The 23,251-nt window shown below is 44.0% G+C and overlaps 1 long non-coding RNA gene across 1 annotated transcript; it reads right to left on the bottom strand.

Annotated features, from left to right (window-relative positions):
- Positions 1–287: 287 nt before the first annotated feature.
- On the bottom strand, positions 288–10,143 carry LOC132657228 (uncharacterized). The gene is made up of 2 exons (XR_009595088.1): positions 2,012–10,143; positions 288–1,900 (listed from the first exon to the last, which is right to left on the bottom strand). It is a non-coding gene; the product is annotated as an uncharacterized LOC132657228 (long non-coding RNA).
- Between the last annotated feature and the right edge of the window lie 13,108 nt (positions 10,144–23,251).

Genomic DNA, 23,251 nt, shown 5'->3' with positions numbered 1-23,251 from the left:
TCCAACGTGTGTGTTCCATGACTTAATTTTTCACGTGTGGTAAAACAGAGTCATGAGAAGCGCAATACGGAGTAATAGTTAGGAAGGTGTCTTTAGGAGTTTTACTCTGTCTGGATTTTAATTATTGTGCTGTTTGCTTAAATTCTCCAGGTCTCACTCTTCCCATCACTAAAAACAAGGACAACAGCCCTATCTCATAGGATTGAGAACAAAGAAAGATAGTACATTAAGTGCTTAATACACTGCCTGGCACACAGCAAGCAATACGCTGAGTGGTGCTGTTGTCATTTTCTTTTTTTAAATTCTTTTTATTGCAGTAAAAGTCATATAATATAAAACATACTATTTTAACCATATTTAACTGTATAGTTCAGAGGCACTAAGTACATTCCCATTGTTGGGAAGCTCTCACTGTCATCCATCTCCTGAATTTTTCACTTTCTTAAACTGAAACTATGGCCCCATTAAACACAGACTCCCCATTTTCCCTCTATCTCCCACACACCCCACTTCTGGCATTTACCAGTGCACTTTCTGACTCAATGAATTTCACTACTCTAGGTACCTCGTATAAGTGGAATCCATGTTGTTGTCATTGTCACTGACATTGTAGGATTTCACTCACACCCTAGTTGCCCCTCTTTGGGGCTGCCTGCACAGATCAAGGGGAAACTTTGCGCTCTCTGGTCTAATGCAAAGAGCACTGAGGTGAATGTACCCTGCACTGCTGGCATTCAGAGCCCAGGAGTGGGCGCTGCATGGCCCACTGTTACCCACGGCAGCGAGGTTCTTCAGGCTGCACGGGAGACTACATGACTCGGTATTTCTTTCATTTCCTTTTACAGTTTTGGTTTTGTTTACAAGCTCTGTTGGACATTTGCATGAGCTGTTTGGCCTATGGGCTCTGTGATCACCAGGCATGGAACTGAGCTGAGCTGCAGAGAAGCTGTGTGCTCAGCTGCAGGTCAGGCTGCACTGACACCATGCCAGGGCTGTGGAGGACCACGGGCCCCCGTGGGGCAGCCGGTCTCAGAGACTGCTGCTGGCCTATTTGATGGACAGGGCCAATAGCTGAAACACCTCCATGAGGGTTCTCCACTCAACCCAAGATACCTAGACACAGGATGCATCCACTTTTCATGTCTCCAGCGGGCAGGTGAGAGGGGTTCCATGCTCTCCTCAAACAGCAGTCAATGCTCAAGAGAATCCCACTGAGCCCTCTTACCTGTTCAAGAACTATGCTCTATCTCCCAGCTTTCCCTTGGCATGGGCTCGGTTTCCCAGGCTCCTGAGGAGTGCACCATCTAGTCGGGACTGTGCTTGGGACTTAACCTCGAGAGCCATCAACCTCATCTTGCCCAGTATTTGTTTTCCGTGTGGATGTCGATCTTCCGTCCTCTTCCTCCACTCATCAAAGTTGGTTCAAAGGCTGCAGTGATTCATTGTTTATTTCTGCATCTCCCTCCTCATCTCTCAGCCCAGGTCTACTTGGTGCTCACCACCTAAGTGCCTTATAAATATTATATTTATAAATATTTGTAAATAGGTGCTATGCAAGTATTGTTGGGTCAGAGCATGAAAGTAAGTGAACAAAGGAATAAAGCATTGCACAGAATGAGAAAGATGTTGAGGCAAAAATAAACCTTGGAGCCCGTTTGATGAAGCACCCACATATAATAACAGTCAAGGAGACGGAGGTGGCAGCTCCCTGAGACGCGGTGAAACTCAGCGGCAGGACGGGAGTCCAGGCGTCCCACTCCTGCTGGACCCCCTGCTGCTTCTCAGTTCCTCGAGGTCTTCATCGACCACTCTTCTCCAGGAGTCTCCCAGGGTCTCTGTCAGCTCCTCCTCTCGCTGAATCGCTAGTTCATTAACCAGGGTACAGCTCAGCCCCGCCTCACTGCAAACCAAATCAATAAATATTGATTGAGTGCCTACTATGTCGACAGCCGGGTGCGAACGAGCGAAGGCAGGAAGCACAGGATAGAGAAGCCGTGTGCAGCTTATCTACCTTATTGATGGTCAGTCTGACACCCAGGTCACGTCCATAGCACAGTCCAAGGAGGCAGCAGACGTGTGCGGGCTTTCAGCTGGAAAAGATAAGGGGCTGGGGGAGGGTCTCTACGGGCTCCAGAGAAAGCCCCTTTCTCCCTCGGGCAAGAGGGAGAGGAGAATGTTGTGTAAATAATGAGAGCATACTACACTCTGTTCATGTACAAGAATTCCAAGAATGATTAAACTCGACTGTGGCTCTAGGATAAACAGAAGTTTAAGGCTGCTTAGTGTACTTTGTCTCTCTCTGTTGCACATGTACTCACACACACACACGCACACACTCACACACACACACACACACACACACAGTAAGCACATCTGCTACCTTATAACTGGTTCATAAGGAATGCAGTTTAGTCTGATGGAAAAGAAACAGTAGGAGCAGCCAAAAGACTTGACATTGTCTGTGCTCAGCAATTCACTCACTGTGATCCTGGATCTATCAGTTAATCACTCCAGGCCTCCACTTGTCCATTTATAAAAAATATTTTACTAATGTCACTGGCTATCTGCTTTACAGTGATGCTGTGATTACACAGATATAAACAGTCCTTTAGAAGTTGAACTACTGTCGGCTTCACACAGCTGAAGTATTCTTCAGAGCTGACTTAAGGATTCCATATCCCATGGAGATCACAAGGAAGTAGAAGACCTTAACAACACTATAAACCAACTAGACCTAACAGACATCTAGAGAGCACTCTACTCAACAAGTGTTCCAAGCACACATGGAACATTCTCCAGGATAAACCGTATGCTAGGTCACTGCTATGGACTGAATTATGCCCAACCCCAAATTCATATCTTAAATGTCTAACCCCCCAAGGTAGGCCTATTTTGGAGTCAGGAAGTAATAAGGTTAAATGAGGTCATAGGTGGGGCCCTGATCTGAAAGGATTAGTATGTTTATAAGAGGAAATACCAATGTCAAAGAGCATATTGCCTATATTTTTTTAGAAGTTTTATGGTTTGAGGTCTTATGCTTAAGTCTTTAATCCATTTTGAATTTGTTGCTGTATATGTTGTGAGAGATTAACTCAATTTGAATCACATACACGCTAATGTCCACTTTTCCCAGCACCATTTATTAAAGAGGCTATCTTTTCTCCATTGTATAGTTTTGCTTCCTATGTCACAGATAATTTGCTTATATAAGTGTGGGTTCATTTCTGGGTTCTCTATTCAGTTCCATTGATCTATGAGTATATTTTTGTGTCAATACCATACTGTTTTGATTACAGTAGCTTTGTAATACAGTTTGTAAACAGGAAGCATGATACCTCCAGCTTTGTTCTTTCTCAGGATTGTTGTGGCTCTTGTCTTTCATGGTTTCATACAAATTTAGAATTATTTCTTTCAGTTCTATGAAAAATGGCATCAATATTTTTGATTGCATATTTTTGATCGATATTGTAGATTGCCTTGGGTAGTATGATCATTTTAAAGATATTAATTCTTCCAATGCATGAATATGGTATGTCTTTCCAACTGTGTTGTCTTCTTTCATCAACGTACAGGTCTTTAACCTGCTTACTTAGATGTATTTCTAGCTATTCTGTTCTTTTTGATGTGATTGTAAGTAGCACTGTATTCTTAATTTCTCTTTCTGACAGTTAGTTTGCTGTTAGTGTATGGAAGTGCAACAGGTTTTTGTATATTAATTTTGTGTCCTGCAAGTTTATTGAATTCGTTGATGAATTCTAGTGTTTATTTATTTTTTTGTGGTGTCTTTAGGGTTTTCTGTGCATAGCATCGGAGAAGGCAATGGCACCCCATTCCAGTCCTCTTGCCTGGAAAATCCCATGGATGGAGGAGCCTGGTAGGTTGCAGTCCATGGGGTCGCTAAGAGTCGGACAGGACTGAGCAACTTCCCTTTCACTTTTCACTTTCATGCATTGGAGAAGGAAATGGCAACCCACTCCAGTGTTCTTGCCTTGAGAGTCCCAGGGACGGGGGAGCCTGGTGGGCTGCCGTCTATGCGGTCACACAGAGTCGGACACAACTGAAGTGACTTAGCAGCAGTGCATAGTATCATGTCATCTGTAAACGGTGAGGAGTTCCACTTCTCCGATTCCAATTTGGATTCTTTTTATTTCTTTTTCTCATTGATAGTATTAGAAGCGGCTAGGACTTCCAATACTATGCTGAATAACAGTGGTGACAGTGTATCCTATCTTCTTCCCGATCTTAGAAAAAGCGCTTTCAGCTTTTCACTGTTGAGTATAATGCTGGCCATGGGCTTGTCATATTTGGCCTTTACTGTGTTGTAGTATATTCCCTCTATACCCACTTTGTTGGACATTTTTCCCAACAGGCCCATGAAAAGATGCTCAGTATCATTAATCATCAGGGAAACACAAATCAAAACCACAATGAGGTATCACCCCACTCCTGTCATAATGGCTAGGACCCAAAAGACAACAAGTAACAAGTCAGTGAGAATGTGGAGAAAAGGGAACTCTCGTGCACTGTTGGTGGGAATGTAAATTGGTGCAGTCACTATGGAAAACAGTTTGAAGACTCCTCAAAAAATTAAAGTAGAACAGATGCATGATCCAGCAGCTGCATCCAAAGAAAATGAAAACACAAATTTGAAAAGATGTGAAGAGCCCTATGTTCACCACAGCATTATTTACAGCAGCCAAGATAGGAGAGTAACCTAAGGAGACGTGGCGTTACATTGCTCAGTCATGTCTGATTCTTTGTGACCCCAGGGACTGTAGCCTGCCAGGCTCTCCTGTCCATGGGGATTCCCCAGGCCAGAATACTGGAGTGGTTTGCCATGCCCTTCTCCAGGGGATCTTCCCAACCCAGGGATCGAATCCAGGTCCCCTGAGTTGCAGGCAGATTCTTTACCATCTGAGCCACCAGGGAAGCCCACAATAGAGTATCACTCAGCCATAGAAAATAATGAAATCTTGGAACAACACGGATGGACCCAGAGGGTATTATGTTAAGTGAAATAATTTAGACAAATATTGTATGATTTCACTTACATGTAGAATCTAACAGAGCAAAACAAATGGACAAACATAATCAAACAGAAACAGTTATAGATACAGAGAAAAAACAGCTGGTTGCCAGAGGAGAGGAAGGTAGAAAGAGAAAAAAAAAACAAAAACAGATGAGTGAGTGAGATTAAGAGGTAAAAATTTCCAGTTGCAAAATAAATGAGTCATGGGAATGATATGTACAGTGTGGGGTATGTAGTCAGTAACAATGTAATATCTTTGTATGGTGACAGATTGTAACTAGACTTATTACATGATCCTTTTGAAATGTACAGAAGTATCAAATCACTATGTCCTGTGCCAGGAACTAACATAAAGTTATACTTCAAAAACAACAAAAAAACAAACTCATAGAAAAAGAGATCAGGTTTGCAGTTTTGAGAGGCAAGGCATGACGGGAGGGGAAATTGGATGAAAGTGGTCAAGAGGTAGAAACTTTCAGTTATAAGATAAATAAGTACTAGGGATATAATGTCAGAGAAGGCAATGGCACCCCACTCCAGTACTCTTGCCTGGAAAATCCCATGGATGGAGGAGCCCAGTGGGCTGCAGTCCATGGGATCGCTAAGGGTCGGACACGACTGAGCGACTTCACTTTCACTTTTCACTTTCATACATTGGAAAAGGAAATGGCAACCCACTCCAGTGTTTTTGCCTGGAGAATCCCAAGGACAGGGGAGCCTGGTGGGCTGCCGTCTATGGGGTCACATAGAGTCGGACACAACTGAAGTGACTTAGCAGTAGCAGTAGGGATATAATGTCCATGATAAATATAATTAATACTGCTGTATGTTATCGATAAGAGTTGTTAAATCTTAAGAGTTCTCGTCATAAGAAAATGTTTTTCTATTTTTTTAGTTTTGTGTCTATATGAGATGATAGATGTTCACTAAACATACAGTGGTCGTCATATCATGATGTATATAATTCAAATCATTATACTATGCACCTTAAAGTTATATAGTGCTGTTTGTCAATTATATCTCAATAAAATTAGAAGTAAAATAAAAAGAAATGCCTGCAAGCTGGCGCGCTCTCTCTCTCTCTACTGTGTGAGGAAGGTGCCCATCTATAAGCCAGGGAGACAGTTTTCATCAGGAACTAAACAGGCTAACTAACACCTTGATCATAGATTTCCCAGCATCCAGAACTAAGAAAACAAATTCATTTTGTTTTAAGCTACCCAGTCTATGCTATTTTGTTATGGCAGTCACAAAACAAACTAAACAAACCTCAATACACTTAAAAGGAGAGAAATCATACAAAGTATGGCCTCTGACTACAGTGAAATGATATTAGAAATCACCAGCAGGGAAAAATTGGGGAAACTCAGAAATATGTGGAAATTAAACAGAATACTCCTAAATAACCAATGGGTCAAAGGAGAAATCAAAAGAAATCAGAAAATCCTTTGGGATGGATGCAAATGAACACACAATGTATTGAAATGTACAGAATTCAGTTAAAGCCCTCCTTAAAGGGTGATGTAGAGTGATGAATGCTTACATTAAGAAAGGAGAAAGATCTCAAGTCAGTAACCTGAACTTCCATAATAAGACACTGGAACAAGAAGAACAAGCCTAAGCAAGCAGAAGGAAGGAAATAATAAAGACTAGAGTCAAAATTCAATGAAATAGAGACAAGAAAGATCATAGAGAAAAATCAATGAAACCAAAAGCTGGTACCGAAAGACCAACAAAAATAGACAAATACTGGACTTCCCTGGTGGTCCAGTGGTTAAGAATCTGCCTGCCAATGCAGGGGACACAGGTTCGATCCCTGGTCTGGGAAGATCCCACCTGTCTCGGGGAAATTAAGCTCGTGTGTCACAACTACTAAAGCGTCTGGGCTGGGCAATGAGAAGCCACTGCAATGAGAAGCCCTCACACCACAACTAGAGAAAGCTTGTTGCAACTAGAGAAAGCTTGTTGCAACTAGAGAAAGCCTGTGAGCAGCAACAAAGATTCAGTGCAGCCAAAAGGGTAAATTAAAAAATAATTAACTTTAAGAAACAGACAAATGTTTAGTAGATTGACCAAAAGTCATGTCTAAACAGACTTCACTGAGGAGAGAGCCCTCAGACCACCCATCCTATAAAACAGCCAAAGAGGTCGAGGCTTTAAGCCTGGGCAGTAAGGACAAGGCAGAGGCAAGACTGGAAACCAAATAGGCTGACCCAACCTGGGGCTTCTGATGCTTGCCAAATGAATGCTCGCATACCAACCTATATTTGAAAGACAATAGGAAAGCCAAAGAAGAGAACTGTACTATGTCTTAAAATAAGAAACCCTTGAGTGAGTCAATCATTGCCTCCTACTTTGTCTTCTTGCATGAATCAAAAAGGGTTTTATTTTGACTCACTCGAAGTAGGGATTCCTCCAAGCGTTAGACTTGTTTCCTCTGGTTTCAGAAGAACAATCCACAGCTGTAATAGATGTGGCAGGAGAGAGGTGAAATCTTGCTTCTATAAATGGTCATGATGACTCTTTCAGAATTATAATCCTGGATAGGAAGACAGATGGGAGGTGAAAGAGCCAGGGCACACACTGCATTAGAAAATATGGTGGGTCTTGGAATCAGGATTCCCCAGACCATGCCCTTTGTCTCTTGCAGCATCGTAGAAGCTCTGAGTGTGTGGCAGAACCTGAGGTGATCCTGTACTAGGTGATTTTAGAGAGAATGCTTGATTTTCTCAGGGAAAGATGAGTCTAAGAACACAATTAAAACCTTAGGATAACACTCTTGTTTTCTTTTCTTTTTTTAATATTTATTTATTTGGTTGCACCAGGTCTTGGTTGCAGAAGGCAGAATCTTTGATCTTCACTAGAGCATGTGGGATCTTTCATTGCAGCATGTGGGATCTAGTTCCCTGAATGGGGATTGAACCTGGGTCCCCTGCATTCAGAACTCGGCGTCTTAGCCACTGGACCACCAGGGAAGTCCACATTGTTCTCTTTCTTGAGCAAGCAGTTTATGGCAGTCCCACGTGGGGGCATGACAACTCACACATCTAGATTTTGCCCTCCTTAAGATTTTCTCACAGGATTTCAGCAACAGACTTGCCTTCACAACACCAGTTGAGCTTGCTCTTCCCCTCGATATAAATTTCATTCAGCTAATGGGATAGTAGGACCTGAAGGTAGAGAGGTGTTTTTGGTTGTAGTTAAATGAACTGAAGTAAAAAGGAAGGAACCTTGCAATCACAATAATAACAGGTAATATTTATTGAGCACTTGTAGCCAAGCAGTGTTCAAAGTACTTCACATGGATTAACTCATTTAATCTCAAAAATGTTGTGATGCTGGTACTATTACTGACTCCATTTTACAGGTAAGAAAATCAAGGCAGTTAGGTAATCTGCCCAAGGTCACAAGAGACTGAGCTCCATTAAGTCTGTATTCTTATCCAGCCCCTTCAGGGAGTCAGCTTTAAGATTCGGATCTACAAAGTGCTGTTATTTATTATTTATCTACTTATTCAGCCTTTTTCAAATTCCTACATAATTCCTCCAGCTGTAATCCTCTTCAGGAATTTGAGTGATAAACAAATTCAGGGTCATAATATGCTAGAAAATCAAAACTGGGAGAGATCTCTGAAACTACATAATCTAAGCCTCTTCCATACAGTTGAGACTGAGGTCCAGAGTTTCACACAGTATTAATGGTAAAAGAATTATTTAGTTAAAGCACAACCACATAGTTCTAGTTTCAGTGGAGACCACTAAACAACAAATCTATTTTTCAGATTCTTCTAAACTAATTCTGGATCTTCTTGGGAAAACATAGAGCCTGCCCAAGAAGTCTAGACCTGCCCACGGATTAGAATCACCCGAAACACTTTTTACACATACTTAAGCTTGGGCCCCTTGAATCAGAACACCTGGGGCAGAGTTTGGACAATTATGTATTTCTATAATTACCCCAGGTGAACCCCGTGCATAGTTCGGGGTTCGAAGAAAATCATTTATTTAGTCAACATTTGATGTGTTCTTGGTGATGGTGGAAATGCTTTTCATTCCATAGGGAGTCCTTCCTACAATAGTCTGGGCATCTTAGAAAGGCAAAGACAGTGTGGCTGTTCCTTTCTGAGTTCTTTCTGTGAGTCAAGAATCACTTTCAGGACTTTCTTGGTGGTCCAGTGGTTAAGAATCTACCTGTCAATGCAGAGGACACAGGTTCAATCCCTTGTCCAGGAAGATCCCACATGCTATGGAGGGAACTAAGCTTATGCGTCAAAACTACGGAAGCCTGCATGCCTAGAGCCGATGCTCTGCAACAAGAGGGGCCATTGCAACTCGAAGCCTGCGCAGCACAACTAGAGAAAGCCTGTGTGTAGCAACGAAGACCAAGCATACCCAAAAATAAACAAATAAAGAGTGAATCACTTTATAGCATGTAACTATGCTATGAAATGGGCTTCCCCGGGGACTCAGATGGTAAAAAATACTCCAATGTGGGAGACCTGGGTCCAATCCCTGGGTTGGGAAGATCCCCTGGAGGAGGGCATGGCAACCCACTTAAGTATTCTTGCCTGGAGAATCCCCATGGACAGAAGAGGCTGGGGGACTACAGACCCTGGGGTTGCAAAGAGTCGGACGTGACTGAGCGACTAAGCACAGCCCAGCACGTGCTATGAAATTCCCAATATTCCATAAGCCTGGTGTTAAGTTTAAGGAGATGAGTGTGCTGGAGAAAACACAAGCTTTTTGAAGTAGGTTGGTGTGTATTTGTCTAATCTAGAAAAGCATCATCTGATGCCTTTATGTCTGATAGGTATCCACGCACAAGCCAACCTTGGCTTTCCCTCCCTTGGCATGCAAACGCCTGAGGGTCCCAGACCAACTCTCTAGCCTCAAGCTAAAATCAGGCTAAAATCTAAAGATATTTAGTTATTAAAAAAAAAAAAAAAAAAAGAGGAGGATGGGGAAAGAAAAAAAGTAAAGTGTGGATCAAATAAATGGCAGATTGTCTTCCCACAGAAATAATCAGCTCGCCTGCCCAGAGAGCAAGTCCTAAGGTCCAGGAGCAAGTCCTGTGGAGTAAGTGGGAGGCGACAGAATGCCAAAGCCGAAACCTGCCCCCTCAACCACCCCCACTCCCACCCCCCACCTGTCAGTCTTCCTGCACTAAATAAACAAACATCCATTTGAATTACTTTACTTCTTTCTATTCTGCCCATCTCTATACCAACTCAATGGATGCGAGTTTGAGCAAACTCCGGGAGAAGCTGAAGGACTGGCTTGCTGCAGTCCGTGGGGTCACAGAGTCGCACACAACTTAGCGACTGAAAACAAATAGTGTTTTGTGGTGAGAGTTGTGTAAAACCGCATTTTGTTAGTTTGAATAAGTCAATTTGAATGACTCGATTTTTGTTTTAAAGCCTGAGATCAAACAGAGGTGAAGGAAAGAGGGGGGTGGGGTGGGGTTAAATGGTGCATTTGAGATGTTTGCCTTGGGGGATACGAGAGGGAAAGGAAGGAAAGCAGGCCATGAACCACGGGGAGGTGCAGGGCTCCCCCAGCCCCTGTAGCACCTTACAGCAGAGAGAGGCACTGCGTTAGCACCAATGAGGACTCAAGGAAGAGTGCTGGAATCCAATGCTGTTTTCTAAGACAGGAACAGCCAGAAGATGTGAAGTAATGAAAGCTCTTTGATGAGCAGTGACTAAAGCATTAGGGTCCAAAGAAAAATTGCAATTGGAAAATGTAGCCGAAATTGTTTCCTAAACTGGTAAATAAAAGCAAAGCGTGTGCCGAGAACGTAAATACCTTAGTGAGCTGTACCTGTAATCAGCTTGTATTGATGAGAGAGGGTCGGAGAAGGCAATGGCACCCCACTCCAGTACTCTTGCCTGGAAAATCCCATGGGTGGAGGAGCCTGGTGGGCTGCAGTCCACCTGGTTGAGAAGAGTCGACTGAGCGACTTCCCTTTCACTTTTCACTTTCATGCATTGGAGAAGAAAATGGCAACCCACTCCAGTGTTCTTGCCTGGAGAATCCCAGGGACGGGGGAGCCTGGTGGGCTGCCATCTATGGGGTCGCACAGAGTCGGACACAACTGAAGTGACTTAGCAGTAGCAGATGAGAGAGGGTACTAATAAAATGACCACAGTAAAAGAAGGCTGAGCATTGAACAATTGATGCTTTTGAACCGTGTTGTTGGAGAAGATTCTTTAGAGTTCCTTGGACAGCAAGGAGATCAAACCAGTCTATCCTAAAGGAAATCAACCCTGAATATTCATTGGAAGGATTGATGCTGAAGCTGAAGCTCCACTGTTTTGGCCACCTGATATGAAGAGCCAACCTGGGAAAGACCCTGTTGCTGGGAAAAAGGAGAAGAGGGGCAGCAGAGGATGAGATGGTTAGATAGCATCACCAACAACAGACATGAATTTGAGCAAACTCCGGGATAGTGAAGGACACGGGAGCCTGGTGTGCTGCAGTCCATGCGGTCGCAAAGAGTCAGACATGACTTAGCAACCAAACAACAGTTCGGTTGCTGAGTTATCGATCTTGCTTGGATTCTTGAAGAGAATGCTTCTGGATTCTGAAATCAGGGTGGATTTTTAAGAATTGCCCTCTTTTTTTGCACATTTCACAGCATGCTGGAAGACCAAGCTACAATCCTGCCATTCCCCACTCCCCAACCTTCCTCCTTTCTTTTAAGTTTTGGTTTCTGTGCTAATGACAAAGGGAGCCCCTAGACGGAGCTTGTTCAAGCCAAACTCCTTGGGTGCCCAGCATGGGCTGCAGTCAGAAGGAGGGGATTCACCTCCACTAGAGACAGAGCGTCTCAAACAGGAGCCTCTGCCTTTTTCCTAAGATGGAAAGCCCTGGAGATAAGGCTGATCTTAAGAGAGATAGGGATGCCACTGACCAAGCTTTCTTAACTTGTCTTTATTTTTGGTTTGCATATTCACCAACAAAAATCCTCATTGTTACAAAGCAGTCTGAAACCTTTTGCATGCATTTAAGCAGAGTGAATTTGCTTCCTTTAATCCCCAGGAAGAAGGAGGAGAATCAATATTTATTAAATGCTTAATGTAAGCCAAGTCCCTCACAAACACCCTCATTTTAAATCCTGTAACTACCCAATGAGTCAGTTTTATTTGTTGCCTATTATACTTAACCAAAACTAAAGCTCAGAGAGGGGAGGTAGCTTTTCTAAGGTCATACAGTAAAGCCGCAGTGGAGCCGGGTTTCAAGCCTAAGTATCCCAGGCTCCAGGATCCTCACTCCTGTTCTCAATGCTAGGCAGCCTTCCTCCTGCCACTTTCTCTTGGCCCATCATTATCTTTCTCTAAATCTACCTCTAGTTCTGAAGGATGGTTTTACCAACAGCATCTTCCCCCACACTCTTCTTATTGCTAAAGACAGGGCAGGTGCCTCTGACTCCCCCAAGGACATTGCTAAGAGTGTGGGAATTTCTGAACAATTTCTTGTGACGTTTTATGACCAAAAGAATCAACAATAGACTCTCTTCTGATATTTTCACCTTGCATTTTTCTAACTATTCTTATGCTCCTTGATGTTAGGATGACATTTCTTTTCCATCTTAGTACAAACAGGTTAAAAGCCTGGGCTCTGGGATAAGAGAGAGCTAAAGTAAAATGCCCTAGGGGGCTTTGTGTGAGTGATTTCAGGGTGTAAAATGAGGGTCTGTGTGTGTTAATCACTCAGTCGTGTCCAGCTCTTTGCGACCCCATGGACTGTAGCCCGCCAGACTCCTCTGACAATTTTCCAGGCAAGAATACTGGAGTGAGTTGCCATGCCCATCCCCAAGGGATCTTCCCAAACCAGGGATCAAACCTGGGTCTCTCTTTACAGTCTGAGCCACCAGGGAAGCCCCAAGAATCCTGGAGAGGGTAGGCACTCCCTTCTCCAGGGGATTTTCCCAAACCAGGGATCGAACTTAGGTCTCCTGAATTGCAGGTGGATTCTGTACTGTCTGAGCCACCAGATAATCACCCATTTTTGTGAGTAGTATGTGAAATAACGCAAAGAGCTTAGAGAAGTGACTGGCACATAAAAGGTGCCTCTGCAATATTTCTCATTCTCACTTCTTTCCTCCTTCTTCTCTTTATTATTGCAACTATTCCCCCTAGAAATTGGAGGCAGAGCAGGATGGCACAATTGCGTCAGGCCCAGGCAGGTCTTGGCGATCAGCAGGCTCTCAGGGAAGCTAAGCAGGGGTCAGTGGAGGCAAGCCCTCCTGGTTTTGCCCTTTTTTACTGTCTCCAGAGATCTCACTGGTAACAGGAGTAAGAATTGAGGGTGGAGACTGGAGGGCTGGAGGAAGCAGAGCAGACGGGGCTACCGCAATTGGAGCTTATGTGAAATACAACAGTATGAGGCACAGTGAAAATCATGTGGGCTTTGAATCTAACTAAATATGCTTGAGTTTGCCTCCACTGCTTATGAGCTCTTTGTCTTTGGGCACATTAGTTCGCCTCTCTCAATCTCAGTCTCTTCATCTTAATGTTTACTGAGCTGCTACCATACGCCAGGCACTTTGTTGAATATATAAATATATGTATGTATTTTGTATACTATATGAAAGGGTATTCACATGCACTCTGCAAGGTGTTATTAGCATCCCAGTGTATTTCACTCCTGTGATTCTTATCTCCCTGTTTAGCCAATATCTATGAAGCCATGTATAGGGCTTCCCTGCTGGCTCAGCAGTAAAGAATCCATCTGCAATGCAGCAGACTTGGGTTTGATCCCTGGGTGGGGAAGATCCCCTGGAGAAGGAAATGACAACCCACTCTAGTATTCTTGCCTGGAAAATCCCCTGGACAGAGGAGCCTGGCAGACTACAGTCTGTCCATGGGGTCACAGAAGAGCTGGACACGGCTTGCAACTAAACAAACAAATGAAGCCACATACTGTGCTGGGAACAGTGATACACTAAGTGAAGAATGGGACTTGTATTCTGGCAGTAATTTGAGGTATGCGGGGTTGGGGCTGGGTGGTCAGCACCCCCAGCACATATGCATCTTCAGTAAATGTCAGTTCCCTGCTCCTGTGTCCTAATTCATCCCATTGTGCTCCACAGAGGTCAGCTATTCCATTGAATCACATACAGTGGACATTTTTAGAACAAAAAGTGGTTCAAAAGCAGTTGCATGTGATCCAGCAGAACCCAGAAGAGAGGCAGCCTGCCTGGGTTACCGCAGGAGCAGCCACCTCCCAGTGGAAGCTCGAGTGGGCTCGTTTCCCTTGACTTCCCAGGAAGGCAATTCCATTCCTTACCTTGTTAAACCCCGTTCTAAAAGCAAAGCATTAAAACAGACTGTGGCATGCTCACTGAGGTAGAAAACCAGCGCCCAGCAGCAGTGCCCCTCACCAGGAGTCAATGGCTGGAAACAAGCGCACACGAGACAGCAGAGGAGGCAGGCGAGGAGGCTGCCCCGGAAAGACTGATGGTGGCCACCAGCCTTTCTGTCTCCCCTCCCACCGCCGGGCAGGGGCATGCTGCTGGGCTCTCTCCTTTCCTGAAGTCAATTCAAGCAAGAAGATACTCCCAGCTGGAACTCAGGCAAAGCACCACCATCAAGGGGGACACCCAGAAAAAGAGTACTCTGCCCAAAGTCATTACTTTGCAAAGACTGGGCGGCTCAAGGAATTCGACCCCATTAATATCTGAATGCCTCTGAACAACCATTTGACTATCTCATCTCATTACTAGGGGCTCTCAGCTCAGTTGGTAAAGAATCCGCCTGTAATGCAGGAGACACCGGTTCGATTCCTGGGTCGGGAAGATCCCCTGGAGAAGGAATAGGCTACCCACTCCAGTATTCCGGCCTGGAGAATCCCATGGACTGTACAGTCTGTGCGGTTGCAAAGAGTCGGATACGACTGAGCGACTTTCACTCCACTTTCACTTGAGGACAATCGCTTACCGTGATCGATGCCTTACTCATGTTGATTAGGATGATGATTTCCAGTATAAATGGCTTCCCTGGTCGCTCAGTCGGTAAAGAGTCTGCCTGCAATGTGGGGGATCTGGCTATGATCCCTGGGTTGGGAAAAGCCCCTGGAAAAGAGAATGGCAACCCACTCCAGTGTTCTTGCCTGGAGAATTCCATGGACAGAGGAGCCTGGTGGGCTACAGTCCATGGGGTCACCAAGAGTTGAACACGACTGAATGAGTAACTTTATCCAGTATAAATAAAGTCTTCACTAATTTCAGTTGTGTACAATGAACAGCCCTTTTTTTTTAAAATTTCCCTCTTTTTTCTCTTTCCCCCTAGGCTTCTTTGCCCTGAATTAACTCTGGTTCCTGAAGTGTGGAAAGAGTAAACAAGGTTTTGTTTGGATTCTACCCTTAGTTTCTCTGGACTGAAACACACAAAAGTGCCAGAATTATCCCGTGATATGATAATAGTTTCACAAAAATGTTATACAACAACAACAAAAATTCCAGAGGTTTTACAATTAAAAAGATAGGGGTGCAGGTAAACTGTTCAGTCTATTTCCAATTGCTGTGTATTTTCATAAAAGCTAAACAAAAAATTCATGCTAAATGAAATCAACGCAAACTCATTTTAACTTTAGCCAAATGAGTATCCAGGTCATTGAAAACAGAATCCCAAGTGGTAGATTAAATATTTCACATGCTCATATCAAATTCTGATATAAGAACTTAAAGTAATCAGTATAAAATTTCTGAAAGATGAGATAAAACAAATATTAAGGACTTAAAAACACACAAGAATACACACAAAAAAACACAAAGAAACAAAACCACCTAAGTAAGTGACCTTAGTCTTTCTTTGTGGCCCTTACGGATCCACTTGAAGGAGTTCAGTTAGTAAGGTGACTTACCTGTGTGAACTGTGCTAATTGTTCCCAATGTACAGGTGTCCCTCACGTGACAACATCAACTTGTGTCTGGAGAAGCTGCCAGCCAAGCAGTCAGATGTGGGCTCCAGGCCTGGATTATGGAAACAAGAACATCTCCCTAGCCTGTTCCGAACTCTGTTTTGGTTTGGTGTGTGTGTGTGTTGGGGGGCGGGGGTGTTGTTTGTTTTTTTCTTTGGTTTATTTATTTTTGCCTGTACCGCATGGCTTGTGGGATATTAGTTCCCCAACCAGGGCTTGAACCCATTCCCTTGGCAGTGTAAGTGAAGAATCCTAACCACTGCACCAGCAGGGAATTCCAAAAGGCATAATTCTATTTTTTGCGTGGCCGTGTCACAGAATCTCAATTCCCCAACCAGGCACTAAACCCAGGCCAAGGCAATGAAAGCCCGGAATCTTAACCACTAGGCCACCAGTGAACTCCTGAACCCTGTTTTGAGGCTAACGCAGAGCAAAACTTATGAAATGGTTTGAAGATCTAGGACAGAAAATAACTTGAGACAAAAGTGCCAACAGTTGAGTGGTTAGATTATGAGTGATTATTGTATTTCTTTCTCTCAACAGACTATTGAAATGAATCTCATTACTTTTGTAGTACAAATAGGAAATTAGAAAAAATATAGTGCTACATAAGGTAACTTAAAAAAAATCTTATGTTAGTCGGCCCACTTATGGGGGGTTTTATAATGGTTAATGGGCTTCTCTTGTGGCTTGGTTGGTAAAGAATCTGCCTGCAGTGCAGGAGACCTGGGTTCGATCCCTGGGTTGGGAAGATCCCCTGTGGGAGGGAAAGGCTACCCACTCCAGTATTTTGGCCTGGAGAATTCCTGAACTATACAGTCCATGGTGTTGCAAAGAGCCGGACACGACTGAGCGACTTTCACTTTTACTTTCATAATGGTTAATTCTATTTCTATTTGTTTATAGAAGCTTGTATAATGCATGGTAGACCTATAAAGGTACTCCAAAAATCTATAAAACCTCTCTTCTATCAGCCATTATAAGGAAAAAAACTTTTCCCCTTTTCTAAACCTCTTTTATTAATAAAATCCTTGAATATTCTCTCCAGTACATTCTTAATAAATACCAAAAATATACAGAGGGTAAATAGCATGCAAATAAACCTTTAAAACATACATTTCCACCTTAATTATAAAAAGGAATATAAGGAATTCCCTAGTGGTCCAGTGGCTAGGATCTGTTGTTTACATTGCTGGGGTCCAGGTTCAATCCCTGGTTGGAGAACTAAGATCTGCAAGGTACATGGCGAAGCTGGAAAAAAAAAGTGAAAAGTAATATAAGCCCTTGTAAATGCAGGAAACTATAAAATAGAACCTAAAAAAATATTTACCCCCAAACCTACCAATTGGAATCAACCTTTGTCCATATTTCTGTGTAATAGGCAGGAAGCCACCACTGCTGGGGGTTCCTTTCCAGAAGACTTGGGGCTCCTCAGCTGAGTGGCACGCGTGTACTAGGGTGAGCAGTGTTTGTCACCGTACTGCTTATGACCCTTATAATGGAAGTGATTTACTTGAACACCACATAAATTAAGGAAATCTGAGTGAGAAAACAAAGAGAGTTATTTCTTTTCTTTTTCTAAGAGAGTTGTTTCTATGCAAACTAGATTGAAGGCTTCGGAGAGATGCCATAGACAAGATTTTTTAAATAAAAGGGTTCTGCCCTCAGGAGGCCTTGCAAGGGTCTGCCCTGAGTGGCGCTGTCCTAGGTGTGTGTCTCACCTTCTAGGACCATGCTGGGCAGGGTGGGCACAAGGGGCGGACGCAGCCACGTGGCTCATCACAGGCTGGCTGCTTCCATCCACTAAATGAGGATCCGGAAATGAACACTGTGTGACTGACCTTGTGTTCTCTCCCTTTGAGACAGGACCACTGGGCTGGAAATCTCCAGAGCTAAAGGACTGGAGACTCTCAAGGAGACCTGTGGGTTCCGTACGCTGTGAGGCTATCCTCCGTCTGGGTCCTCAGGTCAGTGACTCACGGGATAAATTGGCTATAGCGTTAACTAAGCACCAGCTCAAGTTTCCCCTGCTGCCCCAAGGAAAGGACCTTGCTTTTCCTTCTGGCTTCCGTGATTTGGAATGTGCCCCAGGATATTTAGGCATCAGTCAGATTCAGCCAAAACTGTGTTGGTTAAGATTCCCATCTAGATGCCCTATTTAAGAAGGTCGGGGAGCAGAAAGCACTCCTGGATGGAGTCCCAGCTCAGTCCCATGGCTGGAGAGGCCTCTGTCTGTCCCGGGTGCCTGCATAGGGAGCTTCCCATAAACTTTTGGGCAAGATGAATGGCCCAGGCAGAGGCCACCTCATTTACCATCCACCTCACCACCGGCATCACTGCCCTGACGGTCCAGAGGGCTCTCGCATTGGGCTCTGTTGTCCTTGCCTGTCTGGACTCATCCCAGCATTGCTGTGGGGACCCCGTCCTCATCCCACTGGATGCCCTTTGGTGGGACAATCCATCAAGGTGTGGGGGTGGGAGGCAGGGGGCCATTTGACCAGAGTGAGGCCAGTGAGAGGCCTTCTCCTGGGATCTGAATTTTGAGCTAAGGGCAGAAACTGGTGGGACAGCATCCGAGGGAGACCATCCCCTCATTCCTGCTGACTGTGAACCCGAGAGCAGCCCCAGCTCCTGTCCCTCCTGAGCCTGGAGGTTTAGATTTCTCTTTGATTCTGTCAGCTACCCATAGGTTCCACTGAGATGTGTTTGTGTTAGAGTAGCCAGAGCTAAGTACTTCCGGCTGTAAGCGAAGAATCCTGAGGGACATAACTCACAGTAGTGTGTGTGTGTCTGTATGTATGCAACACGTGTGTGTTCTGCCCTGGAAGCACGGCTTGGGTCTGCATTTTCAGCACCGACCATGCAACACATGTATATTCAGTTTACCACATATATTTCTTCCACTAATATCTAGGCCATTGAGTTAGTATACAAAACAAAAAAGGGAATAAAATTCAATACTTTGTTTCAGGGCTATGGCGTGTATGTGTTTACACTTAGCCAGGAGGAAAATCACCCCAATATATTACACCACATCTCGTGAACACCTGTTGGATCATGAGCCAAGTCCTTCCACATCGGTGGGGTGGTGGTTGGTGGTGAGGGGTTGGATAGGGAGTACGGCTGTTTCTCCTGCATGCCCCTGCCCACCAGCAAACAACTGATTGTTCCACAGGGTCAACGCTGATCTAATCTAGGCCAATCATATTTTTCTCCTAGGCACTCAGAATGGGGATGGGGCCAGAGGGGAGGGCAGGGCTGGAGAGAGGAAGGGAGAAAGACAGAGAGAAAGGTGGAAAGAGTCGGTTTCCTCCAGGTGCTCAACCATGAACACTTGAGTGGGGTGGGAAGCTGCCTTCTGCCCACCAGGGGTCAAATAGCCAAACCATGTAGTCTGTTAAGGAAGAATGAAGGGACTGCCAGAGAGAAACCAGAGAGGCAGCCACCCACCCAGCTGCTGGCCACAGCTTTCTTTTGGTACCCAGCTGTGTGCCTGTCTTGGGATTCTGTGAGAACCTTGGGTCCTAATAATGTATTCCTATGTGTATAACCAGCTCAGGGGGGTTTCTGTGCTTGCAACTCAGAACCCAACCAATACAAGCATAAATTCCACGTGCTGTGGAAACCCAACCTACAGAATGACCTTCTCAAGGAGTAAGGAGAGGTTCCAAGGCCCCTGCAGAAAGGAGGGACTTCATTCCTCTTCCTTTAGAACCACATCATTCACCATTCCTTAAGCACCAAGATGCTTGTCTCAGGGCTGTTCAGTTCAGTTCAGTTCAGTTGCTCAGTCATGTCCAACTCTCTGCAACCCCATGAACAGTAGCACGTCAGGCCTCCCTGTCCATCACCAACTTCCAGAGTTTACCCAAACTCAAGTCCATTGAGTCAGTGATACCATCCAACCATTTCATCCTCTGTCGTCCCCTTCTCCTCCCGCCTTCAATCTTTCCCAGCATCAAGGGCTTTTCAAATGAGTCAGTTCTTCGCATCAGATGGCCAAAGTATTGGAGTTTCAGCTTCAGCATCAGTCCTTCCAATGAATATTCAGGACTGATTTCCTGTAGGATGGACTGGTTGGATCTCCTTGCAGTCCAAGGGACTCTCAAGAGTCTTCTCCAACACCAAAGTTCAAAAGCATCAATTCTTCGGCTCTCAGCTTTCTTTGTAGTCCAACTTTCACATCCATACATGACTACTGGAAAAACCATAGCTTTGACTAGATGGACATTTGCTGGTAAAGTAATGTCTCTGTTTCTTAATATGCTGTCTAGGTTGGCCATAACTTTCCTTCCAAGGAGCAAGTGCCTTTTAATTTCATGGCTGCAGTCACTATCTGCAGTGATTTTGGAGCCCCTCCCAAAATAAAGTCTGTCACTGTTTCCACTGTTTCCCCATCTATTTGCCATGAAGTGATGGGACTGGATGCCATGATCTTAGTTTTCTGAATGTTGAGTTTTAAACCAGTTTTTTCACTCTCCTCTTTCACTTTCATCAAGAGGCTCTTTAGTTCTTCACTTTCTGCCATAAGGGTGGTGTCATCTGCATATCTGAGATTATTGATATCTCTCCCGGCAATCTTGATTTCAGCTTATGCTTCATCCAGCTCAGCGTTTCTCATGATTCCTATTTGGAACCAGTCTGTTGTTCCATGTCCAGTTCTAACTGTTGCTTGCTAACCTGCATACAGGTTTCTCAAGAGTCTGTATCTCCATTGAATCTTCTAAAGGAGATTAGTTGAATTCTATTTCATAGCAGGAAACAACTACATACAAATATAGGTGCCTATTTTTATATTTAGGATAACTACTCCCAAGAGACTCACAGAATTAGATATGGAGAAGGCAATGGCAACCCACTCCAGTACTCTTGCCTGGAGAATCCCAGGGACGGGAGCCTGGTGGGTTGCCGTCTATGGGGTCACACAGAGTCGGACACGACTGAAGCGACTTAGCAGCAGCAGCACTCCCAAGAGACTCACAGAATTAGATATTCTAATATTAGCACATGACGCTTTGGTAGACACATCGTACTGTGGTTCAACAGCTTCCATCAGCCTGTTCCATGAATGGAAAACATGTTACCATCATAGAGGAAGATATGAAGCAAGCCTGACATGGTCCTGTCCCTCACACGAGCACCATCAGAGGTCACACTTAAAGAGTTTTACTGGTGTAGACTCATTACTGGACAAAGTCTTTTCCTGTCAGAGTCGCCATGTCTGGGACTCCCCTAGGGGTCCAGTGGTTAAGACTGTGCTTCCAATGCAGGTGACCAGGGTTCCATCCCTGGTTGAGGAACTCTGATCCTGCATGCCATGTTATGAGGCCAAAGGAAAACAACAACAAACCAAACCAAAGACCCCTCCGTTGCCACGTCTAAGAATTCTAGGCTCCCATCTAAGATCTCACTAACGTCATGGTAGAGCTAATTGAGAGGCATTGTTTAGACCTGTGTTCTTGTCCCTAGGGCACACCTTTAGTGATTTTAGAGTGACTTACCTGATTTGAAAATGTGGGGAGATTAACTAAACATGTTATTTCAGCTTCTCGATGTCCTTCATCCCCTTGAACAGTACTGTGGGCAGAACTGGCTTTCTTTGCTCTTCCATAGAGCATTTTGCAGGCCTGGGACCAGGTGGGGACCAGAACTCAATTCAGGTTGCAGGCCCAATTTCATTCTTCCACTAAGTCACAAACTTGTGTGTACCTCTCTCATAGGAGGGATGACATTCGGCCTCCACCTTTAACCTTTATTTTGTGTCTCATCTTGTTTAGAACCTAGGTGAAAAAAAGCAGTGTAATTTAACGGGGACCTCTTTGGAGACCTCAAAAACGGTTCCTCCGATTTCCCCAGTGCTATCTTGTACATGCTGAGTTTCACTGTTTCCCAGCTGCTAGTAAGGGAAGATATAGTTTGCTATGTTCAAGAGATGCTTTTATAAAACCATCATCTGTAAAAGATTTAAAAGTCCTGACATAAAATTCATAATATCATTTTGCAGCAACTTTATTCACTTGTAAAAACAAACTCTTTGACATGTTCTTCTTTTTTCAGCTTGATAGCATTATCATTCTTTATCATCTCATTTATCTTAGTTCTTATTATGTTTTTTATGACAATTATTAATTTGTTTTTCAGATAGTGTCATTCTTTTTCTTGTTCCAGTTTTATTGAGATATAATTGTCATATAACACTAAGTTTAAGGTGTACAGCATAATGATTTGATTTATATACCTCATGAAATGATTATCACAATAAGTTTAGTGAACATCCATCATCTCATATAGATACAACATTAAAGAAATAGAAAAATATTCCTGGGATGAGAACTCAAGATTTACTCTCAATTATTTTTATATGTAATATATAGCAGTGTTAGAGGAGGGCATGGAAACCCACTCCAGTGTCCCTGCCTGGAGAACCCCTGGCGGGCTGCAGTCCATAGGGTTGCAGAGTCGGACACAACTGAAGCGACTTAGTATGCACGCATGCAGCATGAATGCCTCAGTGTTAATTGCATTTGTCATGTACATTATACCCCTAGTGCTTATTTATCCTGTAACTAGAAATGTGTACCTTTGGATTGCCTTCATCAGTTCCCTCTCCTCCAACCCCACATCTGGTAACCTCAAATCTGCTCTTTTTCTATGAGTTTGTTGAAGTATAATTGACCTGTATTATGTTAGTTTCTGGCACAAGACAGTGATTGAATTTTTCTATACTTTTCAAAATGATGACCATGATAAGTCTAGTTGTCACCTGTCATCATTCAAAGATAGCATATAATTATGGACTATATAATCCACAGTGTACATTTCATACCCACGGCTAATTTATTTTGCATCTGGGGGATTGCATGCCCTAATCTTTCTCACCTAATTCTTCTCCTCCCACACCTCCCCACACCTCTTCTCTCTGGCAAGCATCTCTTTGTTCTCACAGACATGAAAGTCGCTCATTTGTGTCCAACTCTGTACAACCTCATAGACTATACAGAATTCTCCAGGCCAGAATACTGGAATGGGAAGCCTTTCCCTTCTCTAGGGGATCTTCGCAACCTAGGGATCGAACCCAGGTCTCCCGCATTGCAGGCGGATTCTTTACCAGCTGAGCCACCAGGAAAGCCCAAGAATAGTGGAGTGGGTAAGCCATCCCTTTTCCAGGGGATCTTCCAGACCCAGGAATCAAACTGGGGTATCCTGCTTTGCAGGAGGATTCTTTACCAGCTGAGCTTCCAGGGACACTCTCTCACAGATATAGTCATTATTATTATTATTATTGCTGTGGGATCTTAGT

This window comes from Ovis aries, chromosome 9 (genome assembly GCF_016772045.2).
Source record: "Ovis aries strain OAR_USU_Benz2616 breed Rambouillet chromosome 9, ARS-UI_Ramb_v3.0, whole genome shotgun sequence".
Classification (NCBI taxonomy): domain Eukaryota; kingdom Metazoa; phylum Chordata; class Mammalia; order Artiodactyla; family Bovidae; genus Ovis; species Ovis aries.
This window is presented reverse-complemented; position numbering and strand designations above follow the sequence as displayed.